The sequence below is a fragment of the Mobula hypostoma genome, chromosome 21, assembly GCF_963921235.1.
Source record: "Mobula hypostoma chromosome 21, sMobHyp1.1, whole genome shotgun sequence".
Lineage (NCBI taxonomy): Eukaryota > Metazoa > Chordata > Chondrichthyes > Myliobatiformes > Myliobatidae > Mobula > Mobula hypostoma.
Genome location: NC_086117.1, coordinates 49,584,707 through 49,602,385, shown reverse-complemented (window position 1 = coordinate 49,602,385; position 17,679 = coordinate 49,584,707). Strand labels below are relative to the sequence as shown.

Sequence of the window (17,679 nt, the reverse complement as noted above, 5' to 3'; positions counted from 1 at the left end):
CCTGCAGAAAGATTCCACAAATGTGGCACACTGATGTTAAGTGGCCATGAGCCAAAGCACCTGGCACTGTTAATGATTTGCATGAAAGGAAGTTCTACAAAACATTGCAAATCTATCACGCAAGCCAGCGTGCCCCCAGTGGCTCTGGCTAAATTTCACACTGCCTCAGGAAAGCACCCAACGTCATAAAGAAGCCTTCCTATCCTGGTCATTCGCTCTTCTTTCCCATTTATCAGGCAGAAGATACAAAAGCTTGAGAATCAGGCTCGAAGGCAGCTTTTATCCTATTGCTATAAGATTCTTGAACACACCTCTTATTTGAGGAAGATAATTCTTGATCTATCAGTCTACTTTGTCATGTCCTTTGCATCTTGTTGCTGATATAAAATATTCTGTATGTAACACAATATTCTGCATTGTGTTATTATTTTCCTTTTACACAAACTCGATGTACTTGTCAATAGAGAGATCTGTCTGGACAGCATTCAAACAAAAGCTTTTCACTACATCTTGTGATACTAATAAACCAATTACCATTACCAAATCATAAAAATACTGCAGATGCTGGGCATTGAATCGAGTAGGAGGTGGAAGCTGGATCATTGGAAGTATTAAAGTGGAGGGGGATGAATAAGGGATAGATTGAGGAGAAGACAGCTATAAGCAGCACCCAGGCCCCACAGGGGACTGTGTTGGCTCCCTTCCTGTTTACACTGCATACCATGGACTTTAGATACAACCCTCAGTCATGTCACCTGCAGAGATTCCCTGATGACTCAGCAATAGTTGGGTGTATAAATGGAAGACGGAAGGATGAATACAGGGCCCTGGTGGAGGACTTTGTCAAATGGGTCAAGCTGAATTATCTGCAGCTCAACATCAGTAAGACAACGGAGATGGTGATGGACTTTAGGAAAGCTGTTACTATTACTATTACTGTTACTATTGAAGGTGAGGGCGTGGATGTGGTGAGGGCCTACGAGTACCTGGGGATGCACCTGGATGACAGACTTGAGTGGAACACCAACATGGAGGCTCTGTACAAGAAGGACCAGTGTTGCCTCCACTTCCTGAGGAAACTGAGGTCCTTCGGAGTGTGCAGGCCTCTCCTTCACATGTTCTACCAGTCTGCTGTCGCCAGTACAGTCTTCTATGCAGTGGTGTGGCGAGGCAATGGCATCAGCACGGGTGATGCCAACAGGCTCAATAAACTGATTAGAAAGGCTGGCTCTGTTATAGGAGTCAAACTGGGCACACTGGAGGCTGTGGTAGAACAAAAGACCCGATGGAAAATCTGGACAATGTTTCTCACCGTCTGCATGCCACCTTGGCGGAACAGAGGAGCACTTTTAGTAATAGACTAGGACAACTGCACTCTCCAAAGAGCACTATATGAGGCAATTCTCACCCTCGGCCATTAGGCTCTATAATGAGTCACCCTATAGCCAGGGAAGTGATGACCCCTCCTGTTAGACTGTTTGAGTAACTTATTTTTTATTCTTTCTTACTGCTCTTCTAATATTTGTATATCTGTGCACTTGTAATACTACTGTGACACTGTCATTTCCTTAGGGATCAATAAAGTATCTATCTATCTCTATCTATCAATCTATGGAAAAATGGCATAGAAGAGGAGTCAAGGCCAGCTTAGATCAGCCATGGTCATGCTGAATGTTGAGGCAGGCTGGAAGGGTCTGGTGGCTGAATCCTGCTCTTGCTTTCCTGAGAAAATAAAAACAGCAAATGCTGTAAAACAGTCAGTAGGTCAGGTGGCATCTGTGGGAAGAGAAACAGTCAAAATTTCAGATTCAAATCCCTTCTTCAGAACTAAGAGAGAGAGAGAGAATACATATTAGTTTTCAGTAGCAGAGGGAGAGTGATGGGTAGAACAATGGGAATATCTCTAATCAGATGAGAACAATTGAATTAACATTGTAGTTAGAATAATTCTTCTTGCTCTGTGTTATGTTTTGACAATATCAGGGTTGTAGACACCGTTCCCTCTAAATTCTGTGGGTGCACGGCTGCGCAATAACTGAAATGCTCCCGTGCACATAGCCTTTGTTGCTGTGCCACTGCAATTTTCTTTTATAGAATGTTAATATAATTCTGAAATCTATCCTAATATAATTGTGAAATACTCTGTAATTAATTACATATTAATGAACATAAACCATAAATTTTCTAAATAATAAACACACTGCAACCTTTACTTTGAATCATTTTAGAGCTTCAATGTCTTTACATTGTCAGTGTTTGAATTTACAAAACTGTTACAATTGTAACAATAAACACTGAATGGAAGTCAGCAGCTCATTGTTGATAAACCACAGGCCCGCTGAATGCTGGCACTGCTAGTGAAAGCATTTACTTTCACCATTGTACACTGTCAGTTGCTTTGATTGTCTGACATCATTTACTGCTGTTGTGAGTTGTTGTTTGTTTGTTTGATGTGAAAAACTCTATATTCTGACTTATTGGTAAGAAATCTTTCAAACAAAATCATAATCTAATGAAAATATTTAAATAAAAAATTGTTACAACAGGATAATTCAATTCTATGAAATTGTTTACATAACTGTGGCTATTTTAATAAAATTATTAATTTATTGAGTTACTTTGTTAAATTTTCAAATAATAATTATTTTTAGCAAATGCAAAATTAACAACTTACGGTCACAGTATCTTCTTGGCGATACCATTTATTGGAGTGACAAAGTGAAAGATCTGCTTGCACCTATATTTTTTGATGTAGATTCTGTGACCATTATTCGATTTATTCAATGTGTGTGTAAACACTTGGATAATAGATTTCCTGATGATGAGCTAAGAGAATGGCAAGCCTTTACATAAGAACATGAGAAATAAGAGCAGGAGTAGGCCATCTGGCCCATTGAGCCTGCCCCGCCATTCAATAAGATCATGGCTGATCTGTCCGTAAACTCAGCTCCATCTACCTGCCTTTTCCCCATAACCCTTAATTCCTTTACTATGTAAAAATCTATCTAATTGTTTCTTAAATAGATCTAGTGAAGAAGCCTCAACTGCTTCCCTGGGCAGAGAATTCCACAGATCCTGTCGCTTTTGCAACTGCAGCCAATTTTGAATTTGGAAAAGAGATTGTCATACGACTGACAAAAGAACTTAGCTACTATTGCGAACTATGACAAAAGTCTTGTCTGAAAAGTACCGCAGTAATACTGTAATTCCAAATTTGTCGTTTCTGAGAAAATTAAGATTAGTTCAATTAAGATGTTCACTGATATTTTGAGCTACGTGCTTAGAAATGAAGAATTGGTTAATTCTTGTTGACATCGTTAGAACATTTCAAGCCTCTAGTGCTGACTCAAACATGGATTCAGTCTTACGAATTCAATCAAATGTAAATCTGAAAACAGACTGAAAATGGAACATATAAATGATCTAATGAGGATTAAGACATAACTTTTATCTGGATGCAAGGATAATCTGGACAGTGTTTATAGACAATGGACTTATAATAAAGACAGACAAGAAGAACTTTACAAAACATGAAAGATTTTCTTTGTTGTTCTGCATTTAATTATGTACTCCAATTAACAAATAAAATTGAAAGTATGTGACTTTTCAATTTTCATTATAAATATTCATAGTATCCATATTACAAAAAAACATTTGAAGTGTCATACATCTTTAGAAAATATGGGACATGCATTAACAGAGAGAATAAAAATGGGGCCAGAATCAGACACATGACTGGTGCCAATGACCAGTTCTGGTTCACAGGGAAAAGAGTGTGTCACATACATGATACTGAATTCTCCAGTAAAGTGAACTTCACCCACAAAATGTTGAGCTGCATTTCAACTACAAAATACAAGCTAGTTATGACCAAACTATGCAGCCTTCTGAACCTCGACATCTGTAATAATCCTGTATCATGGCTTCTGAGACACAAGAGCTCTTGGGCTTTAAAGGTAATGAAGTCATGTACTGCCGGTCAAAGGTGAGAAAAATAGGAAAATACTTGGATTGTTCAATTTTTAAAGGAAAAACATGAGCAACTATTACAATTGTAATTAAAATCAATATTATGGTTAAAATACCGAAGTAGAACAAGGGTGGCCCATGTTTGGACCAGTGAAAATTCTTGCTCCCGGATTGATACTGTTGCCATGGTTCTAAGCAATTGTACATTCTTATTACTCAGTTACAATGCGGAATAGACCCTTCCAGCTCTTTGCACCCTGCCGCCCACAACCCCAATTTAACCCTAATCACGGGGCAATTTACAATGATCAATTAACTTATGAACCGGTACACTTTTGGACTGTGGGAGGAAACCGGAGCATCTGGAGAAAGCCCACGCATTCCAAACTCCTTACAGATGATGTCAGAATTGAACTCCGAACTCTGACACCCCGAGTTGTAATGGCATTGTGCTAACCGCCACACTCCACGAAGAGCTCATTGAATGATTGGTGTCTTCTCCCAGTGTGTACCCCTCAGGACTTCATCACAGTGCTTTCGAACTTTACCCATGCTGAGTGCAAATCGTTTGCTGCAGTTTCCCATAGTTCAACTGTGATCATCATTGAAAATGCACCAGAGGCTTTGAAATGCCTGCAATGTCCTGCAGCTATGAAAACCAGCATTTTTGAAGGCACCATAAGGGCTGGCATTGACAAAGTCCCCTTTGGCATATAATAGTCTGAATTTGCTGATTGCTAAACTTCAGAAACATTAGATTTTGTAAAATGAATGTTGAGATCTTTCTAAATGGATAGGAAAATGTGGGTCTATTGGTCAGATCATATTCTTCCACCGAACTACCACCATCGGTTTCTTCCTTCACATATAGCAGCATAGACACCTCAGAAGAAAAATATAATCACCCAAACTGGTTTCCATTGGCAATGGAGTGCTAAGATCCTGCAAGGTCTGCCCCAGAATCCTCAGAAATGAAGAGACAAGAATGTGTGGATGCTGGAATCTGAGGCAAGGTTACAACCCACAATGTCGTAACTCCCCCTGCAAAGGCTGTGTGACCCGCTGGGTTCCTCCAGCAAATTATTTCTTACTCTCATGAGGGAGTGCTTTCAGTTGACACCAACCAAGTGATGAAATCTGTGATGATCCTAGTAGTGGTTATTTGCTATATCACAGACTGCAGTGGAAATGCTGTCGCTTATTCATCTCTCTCACACACACACACACACACAAATCAGGTTTAATATCACCAGCATATCTCATGAAATCTATTGTCTTTGTGGCAGCAGTGCACTGCAATGCATAATAACAGGAAAAAACTTGTCAATTACAGTAAATATATATATATAGTAGTTAAATTCAATAAGTAGTGCAAAAATAGAAATAAAAAAGAAGTGAGGTATGGTTCAGGGGTTTAGTGTCGATACTGGCAATGGCCAAATGGCCTAATTATGCTCCTCTGTCTTATAGTCTAATAGTCTTAATTTCCACTCAGAAATCAGATGGCAGAGGGGAAGAAGCTGTTTCTGAACCTTTGAATCAAAAGTGAAAACTATCTTTAGAGAAAGGCTAAGGAAGGTTTCACCAGTTCTCACTGGGAACGCTGCGCATGCGGTTAATGACCGTAAACTGCTGCTGGTCACTCTGCTTTCTGCTCAGTAACAGCATCGGTGATAAAGAGGTAGACTGTCTATTTGCTCAATGTGTCTACAACTTGGAATAGGGAGTATTGGAACAAAAATAATGGTGGATGCCCTATCGATGCCCCTTCATGAAGGTGCCACTGCAGATGTAGATTATTTTTAATTAATTTAGGGGGAGGGATGGAGTTCGGCACATTTCCGGCATTGATTCCTCATCCTAATTACCCTTGAACTGAGAGACCTGTTTGGCCAAATGCACAAGCGAACCTGGAGTTACATAAAGACAAGACTGGGTAAGGGGTGGGAGGTTCCTTCCTTGAAAGCAGTAGTGAACCAGTTAGGTTATAACAATTTAGCAATTTACTTGCAGCCATCATTATCTGATTTTAATTTCTCTATCTGCCATTGTGGTTTGAGCTCAGTTCTCTGATCTGTTAGTCCAGGTTTCTGATATTAGCAACCCAGTGTGCACCACCATCACGTATCGTACAGGAGGTAGTGTGTGATTCCTCTGCCGCGAAGGTAGAAATGTACAAGAGACCAGATTTTAAGGCAAGAAGAGCATGTCAGGTGGACGGTCTAATACGGCCACAGGTTTCATTGATGACATGAAGTCTTTCACTCTATGAGTTGAACTTTGGCTGAGGTTGTGTACAAGGGGGTGCTGGGTAATTTATTTTTGTTTAGAGACACAGGCCCTTCCCAAGCCAATGAGCTGCATTGCCCAGCAACCCTAGCCAAATCACAGGACAATTTACCATGACCAATTAACCTAGTAACCCATACATCCTTGGAGTGTGGGAGGAAACTGGACCTCCCAGAGGAAACCCGCGTGGTCACGGGGAGCACGTACAAACTCCTCACAGACAGCGTCGGAAATGAACTCTGAACCCTGATGCCCTGAGCTGTGACAGCGTCACGCTAATCGTGGTGTCTGATAATGTTGCTGAAAGAATTGTAGTGCAAGATCTTGGGAAAACTCCTTTCAGAAGACCTGAGCATTGTTAATATGAAGACAGTGACTTCTTTTGAAGACAGATTGTCTTTTTGCATGGTGTGGTCTAAGGCACAGGTGGAATCAGGACTTCCTAACAGTTTATATAAATTAATATAAAGTTGTTTAGAAAACCTTTTAGCATTAATTGACAGCTATTCAAAGTAGTTAGGTGTAAACACGAGGAAATCTGCAGATGCTGGAATTTCAAGCAACACAGATAAAAGTTGCTGGTGAACGCAGCAGGCCAGGCAGCATCTCTAGGAAGAGGTACAGTCGACGTTTCGGGCTGAGACCCTTCGTCAGGACTAACTGAAAGAAGAGCTAGTAAGAGATTTGAAAGTGGGAGGGGGAGGGGGAGATCTGAAATGATAGGCGAAGACAGGAGGGGGAGGGATGTAGCCAAGATCTGGACAGTTGATTAGTCAGTTAGGGGTAAAATGGATGGGGTCTTGCACTATCATGATAAGGAATTAATAGCTGCCTTCACCACGGTCTTCTAGATGAGGTTACCAAAGACAATAGTCCACAGCTCATTTTAGATTGATCATTTTATAAAAGTGAATGGAATGAAACATGGTTTCTCTCTCCATACCACCCATCTTCAGACAGGGAAGCACAAAGGTCAGTCAGTGGTAAAAAAGGCCAGGAAGAAATGCGTCATGTTGAACTTCGCAATGAAACATGGAGAAGAGACTTTGCGCCGGGTCAAGGTGACAACAATATGAGTTCAGAGGAATGTCTCAATATCTGGTGAATCTGCAAGTTTGAGATCGGTTATATCAGTACTGCTGTGAAGATGACAAAGTTTTATTTGGTTAAAATTACAAATGGCTAAACCAATTCAAGCTTAGCAAACAAAGGTGGGAAGCGTCATTTGAGAGATGTTATACCATGGGTCTTATTGTGTGCAGGGACAGTCTGAAATAAAACTTCTAAATACCTTGTTTCAGCTGCTTGAGTCTCTTGTGTCAGTCTGTAATTAATTGGAGGTTAATAATTCTCTTTGTACACATAGCTAACACCAGTATGTCCAGGGAATCAGTGTTTCACAGTCATTCCAGGAATCTGAGGATCATTATCATACTCTGCATTGGTGCAGCTCCCGTGCAGTTGGTGCATCTTTCTCACTGACTCTCAGTACATGCAAGGCCACATCCTTGCTGACTCAGTCTCCGGGGACGGCTGAAATTGTTGTTGCCATGTTTTATTTTCTATCTCTGAATCATTTCAGAAAATGGATTCTTGTAATAATTATTGATTTATTAATACACCATTATTTACAAAAATCACTTTGGAATAACCATAAGCAGATTTTCGCAATTGCTTCCAAATATTTAGTCTGCTTGATTTTCCATTGAATATAATAGCCCTTCTTGATCTTTCAAAACTGATACAAATCGTTACACCTTATTTTAAATAATTAGGCTATGCAACCCATAAATCGCACGCTTTGATAATACGTTGTGTTAGATACCTTTGAGCCCAGTCCCCCGTGCTCCTGGCACCTTATACAGATCCACATTGAAGCCAGAATCTTTAATGATAGGACTCAGTGGATTTTCACAATATTCTGTCTTCTGTATTGAAAGTTGTCACATCTCAATGTCTACATAAGCTTCTGTCCAAAACATCAATCCCCCTCGGTCACAGCACTCTGTAAATTCAAGGTTAATTTCGAAAGCAGTTCATGAACCATGACTTGAAAATGATGTTGTTTGCTTTGTTTGAACTGTTTGTATGAAGTGCTGCAGAACAAGTTGTTTGGTTTTAATGTTGTCCATCTTTATTGCTCTAATTAGTTGGTACAGAGGCTGTTGTCAAATAGGAAGTTTGAGATAAGGTCTGCTTCATCTGATTGCCAGCTGTAGGGAAATAAAAATATGCTGATCAATTAGTAGAAGCATAGTATGAGTATTATTTGTCTAATGTATGTTATTTATAGTGCTTAGGGTTTTTAAAAAAAAATTAGCACTGTAAGTTATCCAACATGTTGTGCATTTGACCCATTAAAGGTTCAATAGTTATTGAAATCAATGCGCATCGCTTCCAAGGCTACCATGTGACTTTGAAGAGGAGATAATGATATCAGTAGATATTAGAAGATAAAGGTATTTCTGCAAATGTAGGTACAGGACAGTAAATATCTGCAGAGGGAAAGCTCTTATCCAGAGTTAGTACAGAGCTCCCAGATAGAAATGCAAAAATAGACTGGTGTAAATGCTCACTGATTTGAGGTTATATAACAAGTGAAGAGATTGTGGAGGCATTAGTAATGATCTTTCAAGAATCACTAGATTCTGGAATGCTTCTGGAAGACTGGGAAATTACAAATGTCACTCCACTCTTCAAGAAGGGGGAGAGACAGAAGAAAGGAAACTATAGGCCAGTTAGTCTGACCTTAGTGGTTGGGAAGATGTTGGAGCCGATTATTAAGGATGAGGTCTCAGGGTTCTTGGAGCCACATAATAAAATAGGTTGCAGTCAGCATGGTTTCCACAGGGGAAAATCTTGCCTGACAAATCTATTGGAATCTGTGAAGAAATAACAAGCAGGAGAAACAAAGGAAAATCGGTTGATGTTGTGTACTTGGATTTTTAGAAAGCCTTTGACATAGCCCTGCTTAACAAGCTACAAGCCCATAGTATTACAGAGAAGATTCTGACGTGGATAAAGCAGTGACTGATTGACAGGAGGCAAAGAGTGGGAATAAAGGGAGCCTTTTCGGACTGGCTGCCAGTGACTGGTGGTGTGTCACAGGGGTCTGTGTTGGAACTGATTCTTTTACCATTATATATCAATGACTTGGGTGATGGAATTGATGGCTTTGTTGCAAAGTTTGCAGACAATATGTAGACAGGTGGAGGGGCAGGTAGTCTTGAGAAAGTAAAGAGGTTACAGAAGGGCTTAGACAGATTAGAAGAATGGGTAAAGAAGTGACAGATGGAATACAGTGTCGGGAAGTGTACAGTTGTGCACTTTGGTAGAAGAAATGAAAGGGTTGACTATTTTCTAACTGGAGAGAAATTCAAAAATCAGATGTGCAAAGGGACTGGGGAGCCCTTGTGCGGGATTCCCTAAAGGTTAATTTGCAGGTTGATTTTGTGGTGAGGAAGCCAAATGTGATATTAGCATTCATTTCAAGAGGACCAGAATATAAAAGCAAGGTATAATGTTGAGGCTTTATAAGGCACCAGTGAGGTCTCACTTAGTGTCTTGTGAGCAGTTTTGGGCCCTTTATCTTAGAAAGGATGTGATGAAACTGGGAAGGGTTCAAAGGAAGTTCACAAAACTGATTTCAGGATTGAAAGGCTTGTCATATGAAGAGTGTTTGATGGCTCTTTGCCTGTATTCACTAGAATTCAGAAGGATGAGGACTGAGCTAATGAAAACCTATTGAATGGTGAAAGGCCTTGATATGATGTGAAGAGGATGTTTCCTATGTTGAGGGAGTATTAGAACAGAGGACACAGCTTCAGAATAGAGGGGTGTCCTTTTAGTACAGAGAGTGGTGAATCTGTGGAATTCTTTGCCACAGGCAGGTGTGGAGGGCAAGTCTTTATGTATACTTAAGGCAGAGGTTGGTAGATTCTTGATTGGTCAGGGCATGAAGGGATACAGGGTGAAGGCAGGAGATCGGGGCTGAGAGGGAAATTGGATCAGCCATGATGAAATGGTGCAGCAGGCTCGATGGGCCAAATGGCCTAATTCTGCTCCTATATCTGATGGTCTTACGGTCTTAAGGACCTGATCACTCACAGAGCTCATTTCACTGGGTTTGAGGTCTGTGAGTGGAGGTTACTCTGATTGATGCTTAGTTGGAAACGTCATGTATGTGTTAGAATGCTTGAACAAAGTCTACGTTGAAAGTGTTTTTCCGTGGCTACTGAGCCTGATTAATTCTGCTTGAGATCCAGTAAGTCTAGTTTCCACTGGGATGATTGTCCCTCCTTCCATTTGTCTGTCTGCTCTTTGCTCTACCTCTCTACCTTACTGTCCCTCTGTTGCTCACAGAAATGAAGCACAAGCCATCGACCTCCACATTGGGATGTTGATTATAGAGGTCTGAGGTGTAATGCCCCGCTTCATGTAGGGATTGCTTCGATCACTTGGTTGGTCAGACTGCGCTCAGATGACAAAGGGCGTACTCTGGAGGACTTAACTGCTAAGGATATCATTTCAGTAATCCTTGTGGGGAAATGGAAGGTAAGGATGGTAGCAACACACACAAAATGCTGGAGGAATTCAGCAGGCCAGGCAGCATCTAGGAAAAGAGTACAGTCGATGTACTGTGCCGAAGCCCTTCCACAGGACTGTACTCTTTTCCTAGATACTGCCTGGCCTGCTGAGTTCCTCCAGCATTTTGGGTGTGTTGCTCGGATTTCCAGCATCTGCAGATTTTCTCTTGTTTGTGGTAAGGATGGTATATGGGAGTATGGTTATTGAAGGTTATGTGTGTGTGTAAGAATGTTTGAACATTAAGGAGCTGAATTTATAAAGTTATAGAGGTCACATTGATGTACCTGTTAACATCAGAATCAGATTTATTAATTTATATGACAGGAAATTTGTTGTTTTGTTGGAGCAGTCCACTGTGGAGATAACCAGATACTATAAATAAATCAATCATGCAAATAAGTACGGTAATATATTTGCCAGCATTGTCCCATTGTCCATTGGTTTACCTTCCCAGCAGATAACTCAGTCACCAGCACCTTGATATGTCTCAGAGAAATGTTGTCTTTTCTAACCTCCATCTCCACCATCGCAGCTACTCTGTATGTTGATGCTGTCTGTCTTCTGTGGGGGTCATGCTGCTTAAAGGCTGACTCCCACTGTGTTGATCTTTCTGAAATTTAAGTATTTGCAACATTCTGTGGGTTTTCTGCGCGTTATGTTCTGGGCTTGCTTCAGAACTACTCACATGGCTGTTCTCTTCTTGGAAATGCTGCCTGACCTAGAAATGCTTGGCTATGTTATGCTGCAAAGGCATGACGTCTCTCAGGATGCCCTCCTGTGAGAAATGCACATCCGTGTGAGCAGGGTCTGGCCCCCTGGGACCTGGGAGGGGAGTTAATGTGGCTTTTTGGGTGGAAACCATTCCAGGCTTGAAGCCGATTTTCAAATCTGACACAGGTGCGACCAAAAGCAATTTTTAAGTATGCCTAAACAAGGTGAAATCCAGTTTCTAGGCAAGAGTTCAATGGATGTTTCTGTTTCTAGTTGCTGTGAATTTGCTCTGGAAATTATTGAGTGCAGAAAGGGTTCCAGTCTGGGTGATTACAGAGTGTCAATTACTTGTGCTTTACTCTGGATAATGCAGAACTGTTTTATTTAAAGATGTAAGTCCTCCTGCAGCAGGATTATAAAAGATGCATCATTCATTCTCACACTTTGAAGTCCAGCATCCATCTTCAAACTAACAAAAAGGTGTCAGACCTCTTTGAAGGTTATTGACGTACAACTAAAGCTGTTGATTAGATTTCTGATCATTTTAAAATGGGTTTAGATGAATTTTAAGTGGCTTTTTATTTTGTTTTGTTTAGAGATACGGCGCAGAATTGGCCCTTCAAGCTGCTCTGCCCAGTAACCCCTGACAACCTTGATTTAACCCTGACCTAATCATAGGGAATTTTGCAATGACTAATAAGTACAGAGACTCCTTACAGAGGATGCTGGGACTGAACTCTGAACCCTGATGTCTCCAGCTGTAACAGCGTCGTGCTAACCACTACGCCAATGTGGCGCCCCTGGGTTGTTGGTGTAATGGAGAAATCTGAGCATTTGAGATCTCTGCCTTTTAGTTCACACACCTCCCTTGCATGTTTCTCTGGAGGGAGCACTAAGGTAAATTTGGTTTTGCATTGTGCTGAAGCAAATGGGGAAGCGATGGGAGCACTCAAAGCTGTTCTGTGTCTCTGCAGGGAAATGAATTTGACCTGCTTAGATGGGTCAGACTGCGTTAGTAAACTGGACCGTGAGCAGGTGGTAGGGAGCAACAAGTATTTCATTTGTGGGTCTTCCACTGTAACACTCAGTTATCCATAAGGCTGAGACAATGACAATTAGTCTTTATCCCAGGAAAAACCTTTGCACTAGCAGTTGTTAGATGAAGCCAGGCTAGGTATGGGGACTCACGAAGCAGAGAGGTCTGGCCACAGTGAGCTGAATGAGACTGGTGCTCAGGGTAAAGCAGGTCAGGTCAGTATTGCAGAGGGCTTAGAAAGGGGAGTTAATGGCAGCTGAAGCAGCAAGTTAGTAGAGGGGTCAGGCCGGGAGCTTGGAAGAGGGATTTTTGGAGTTGGGTCTATCAATCAGGAGTGAGAGACAGGTTGGTTTCTTACTCAAAAAGCACTTTGCTGAGGTAGGTTCCCACTGCTTGACACAGTGGCCTGAAAGAGTGACATGGGCCTTGCATGCCCCGAAAGTGACAGCCCAGAGATTTGTCCTGATGGATACCCTGGTACGTGGATGAGCCAGTCTGCGTTGGAAACTCAGATGTACAGAGTGTTCGGAGGGAGTATCACAATCTTTTTGCAATTTACATTGTGTCTTATTTTTCATTAAAATTAAAGTTTTTAAATGCACAAAGCTATGGTGCTGTGTGACCCAATTTCTTGACATGGTCCTTCTAAGAATGTGATTTGGTCAGCGGGGGAAAGTCTGATACTTTCTCCCTGACATTGACTCCTGGGCTGGGCCACTGATTTGTGGTCTGTGTGTTGCAGGCCGCAGTTTAAAACCCGGTGACGATGACGATAAGGGGCAGTGACATACTTCCAGGTCGGGTTTGTGTGCGATGTGGAGGGGAATTGTCAGCTGGTGATCTTCTTGTGGCTTGCCACCTTGAACTATTGAAATGTGCGAACCCTTGATTTGGGTGCAGCTTGAAGAGCGCCTCTGGAAGGTTCTGCAGTTCATCTTATAGTTGGACGCTGAAACCGCAGTGAGTTAGTGGGCAGGGTAGTGAACAGCAAATTAATTAAAATGGAACTGGACTCTGGCTTGTCTGTTTCAGTCATTCCACAAAATGAGTTTGAATGGCATTTCAAAGATACCGTACTGAAGTCTGCAGATGTCTTATACCGGAGAAAAGGTAACTCCTGTGGGAATGACATTTGTAACAGTGACATACAACCAACAAGCCATATTGGGCTTGTATGTGGTAAAAACAGGAGGGCTGGCATTGTGGGGCTGTGATCGGCTGAGACAATGACAACTTGATTGAAGATCCATCCACCATTTGCATGCCAGATCCCCATCCTCTGAGAAGTCAATTGAAAGCAAATTAAGAAAGGTACTGAATGATGCCACAACAGTGTTTAAGAACACCATTGGCAAACTCAAACATATCAAGGGTAAAATAGTGTTAAATGAAAATGCCACACCCAAGGTTTACAAAGTCGGTCTGGTTGCTTATACCATCCGTGTTAAAGTACCCAGTGACTAGATTCAAGTGAGGGCTCAAGGAATTCTTCCCAAGGTTGAGTGGAGCCTTAACATGACACCAGTGGTCCCAGTAGCTAAGAAAAATGGTTCTATCAGGATCTGTGGTGATTTTAAGATTACCATCAACCCAATACCGAAAGTAGATCAATACATTCTGCCCAGGATCGAGGATATCTTTGCAAACTTTTCAGGAGCGAAACCAGTGAGATGAACAGCTGAGGCCTACCTACAGATGGAGATGGAAGAAGAGTTCCTCACTATAACCACTCAGAATGGGCTTTATCGGGATGTTAGGCTTACTTTTTGAGTAGCACCTGCATCTGTACTCTGGCAGAAAGCTATGGACCAGGTGTTACAAGGCTGCCCGGGCAGTCAGTGAATGACATGATTGTAACTGACAAGGATGATAAGGAACATTTCCAAAACCTCAACAATGTGTTAAAAAGGTGTGAAGATTATGGGCTCAGAGCACAGCACGACAGGTGAGAATTCTTTAAACCAGTCATCATCTACTGTGGCCACACTATTGACGCACAAGAATTACACAAGTGTGCTGAGAAAATTCAAGCGGTGATAGATGTGCCCCAAAGCCAAAGGTTGCAGTCCTTTTTAAGATTTGTCAATTACTATAACAGGTTCCTGCCAAAACTGACTACTGTGTTCCACCTTTTGAACTCATGATCACAGATTGGGAAGAAACGGCAACGGACAAAGCAGTGTGAGGTGGCTTTCCAAAACATAAAGACACTGTATTCGAACATTATGATTCACATCATCTATCGAAGCTTGCCCATGATGGTATACCTCATGGTATAGTTGCAGTCCTGATATGAGTGATGGAAATAAATGCCCCATAAGTTTTACATCATGTTCCCCTACAGCTGCAGAGGCAAATTGACAGAGAGACCTTGAGTTTAGTTTGGAGTGTAAAACATCTTAACTAGTACTTGTACCAAGGAGAGTTTACACTCATTACTGATCATGAACCACTAGTGTTTATTTTCAGTCCACAGAAGGGTGTTCCACTAAGAGCAGCAGCACGAATACAGAGATGGGCTCAGTTTCTTGGAGGACACAAACACAAGACTGAATTCATGAGGACAACTAATCATGGAAGTCTGATGGATTGTCCTGTGTACCCTTGGAAAAGGAAATGCCTGGAAAATTTACGAAAGGGGATACTCCTCTCGACATATTCCCCCTAATGCAAATAGCAAGTCTCCCTATTATGGCAGAGATGATCCAAAGGGAACCTGAAAAGACCCTGCACTGTCTCAGATCTATATGGCAACCTAAAAGCACTGGAATGTGCAGCAGAAATTCCATTTTCCCCATCTTTACAAGCATTGGGATGAACTTGCCTTTGCTGTATGTGGAGATTGAGAGTTGTTGTACCATCCTAGCTGAAAGCTGAAGTGTTGAAGGAGCTGCATGTTGGACATATAGACATGGCGAAAATGAAGGCTTTGCCTTGAAGATTTGTCTGGTGGCTTGGGATGAATCAGCAGATCAGGCAGCTCACCATGCACTGTTCCAGATGCCAACACATCCAGAAGATGCCAAGAGGAAACTTCAAAGCAAATTTATTATCGAAATACATATATGTCACTATATACAACTCTGAGGTTCATTTTCTTGCTGAGATACTCAATAAATCAATATTAGAAGAGCAACTATAATAGAATCAGTGAAAGACCACACCAGCTTGGCATTCAACCAGTGTGCAAAAACAACAAAACCTGCAAATACAAAGAAATAATTATAAATAAAGAATCAATGAATATCGAGAACATGAGATGAAGAATCCTTGAAAGTGAGGCCATGTGTTGTGGGAACATTTCAGTGATGGGGCAAGTGAAGTTGAGTGAGGTTATCCCTTTGGTTCAATAGCCTGATGGTTGAGGGGTAATAACTGTTCCTGAACCTGGTGGTGTGAGTCCTGAGGCTTCCTGATGGCAGCAATGCGAAGAGAGCATGACCTGGGTGGTGGGGGCCCTTGATGATAGATGTTGCTTTCCTCTGACAATGCTTCGTGTAGTTGTGCTCAAAGATGGGAAGGGCTTTATCTATGATGGACTGGACCATATCCAGTACTTTTTGGAGGATTTTTCATTCAAGGGCATTGGTGTTTCCATACCAGCCTGTGATGCAGCCAGTCAATATATTCTCCACTACACATCTATATAAGTTTGTCAAAGTTTTAGATATCATGCTGAATCTTTGTAAGTGCCTAAGGAGGTGGAGGTGCTGCCGTGCTTTCTTCTTAATTGCAGTTGCATGCTGGGCCCAAGACAGATCCTCCGAAGTAATAATACTGTGGACCTTATAGTTGCTGACCCTCGGCACTTCTGATCCTCCAATGAGGACTGGCTCATGGACCTCTGGTTTCCTCCTCCTGAAGTCAATAATTAACTCTTTGGTCTCACTGACATTGAGTGAGAGGTTGTTGTTATGGCACCACTCAGCCAGATTTTCAATCTCCCTCCTGTATGCTGATTCATTGCCTGCTTTGATTCAGCCAAGACAGTGGTGTTGTCAGCAAACTTGAATATGACATTGGAGTTGTGCATGGCCATGCAGTCATATGTGTAAATCGAGTAGAGCAGGGGGCTAAGCACACAGCCTCGTGGTGCACCTGTGCTGATGGAGACTGTGGAGGAGATGTTGTTGCCAATCCAAACTGACTGGGGTCTGCAAGTGAGGAAATCGAAGATCCAATTGCACAAGGAGGTATTGGGGCCAAGGTCTTGAAGCTTATTGATTAGTTTTGAGGGATAATTGTATTGAATACTGAGCTGTAGTTTTTAAGGAACATTTTGATGTGTATACCTTTACCATCCAGTTGTTCCAGGATTGAGTGAAAAGCCAGTGAGATAGTATCTGCTGGGGACCTGTTGCTCTGGTAGGCAAATTGGAGGGGATCCAAGTTGCTTCTCAGGCAAGAGTGGGTATGCTTCATCACCAACCTTTCAAAACACTTCATCACAGTGGATGCAAGTACTACTGGACGATAGTCCTTGAGGCTGTTTTCCATGTTCTTCTTCGGCACTGGTACAATTGAAGCCTACTTGAAGCAGGTGGGTACCTCAGACTGTTGAAGTGAGAGATTAAAGATCTCAGCGAACACTCCAGCCAGTTGATCAGCACAGCTCTTTTGTACTTGGCCAGGTACCTTGTCTGGGTTAGAGTCTTCTCGTGGATTCATCCTCCTGAGGGTTGTTCGTACACCGGCCTCCGAGACTGAAATCACATGATCGTCGGGGCTGTAGGAGTTTGTGGTAGCTCCTTCATGGTTTGACGGTCAAAGTGGCCATAGAATCTCAACTGGAAGTGAAGCCCTGTTGTCGTCTTTGTCGCTTGATTTAACTTTATCAGACATGTTAGCACTCAAGCCCTGCTGCAAGTTTAGTTGGGGATTGCTGCTTTGTCCGTGAGATGGCTTCCCAGTGGTCGTACCTAGACCTCTTGTAACTTTCTAGGTCACCGGACTTGAATGTTTCTGACCCGGCCCTCAGTGGATTGCACATCTCGTGGTTCATTGAGAGCTTCTGGTCGGGAAAGGGTCTGAATAATTTTGTGGGGACACACGTGTCCATAGCTGTTTTAATAAAGCAGCACTCCATC

The 17,679-nt window shown here is 42.0% G+C and overlaps 1 protein-coding gene across 1 annotated transcript in view; it reads left to right on the top strand.

The window, feature by feature from the left end:
• LOC134359997 (probable voltage-dependent N-type calcium channel subunit alpha-1B) overlaps positions 1-17,679 on the top strand; it is a 910,000-nt gene that overhangs the window by 80,027 nt on the left and 812,294 nt on the right. The gene's annotated exons all lie outside the window — the stretch shown is intronic.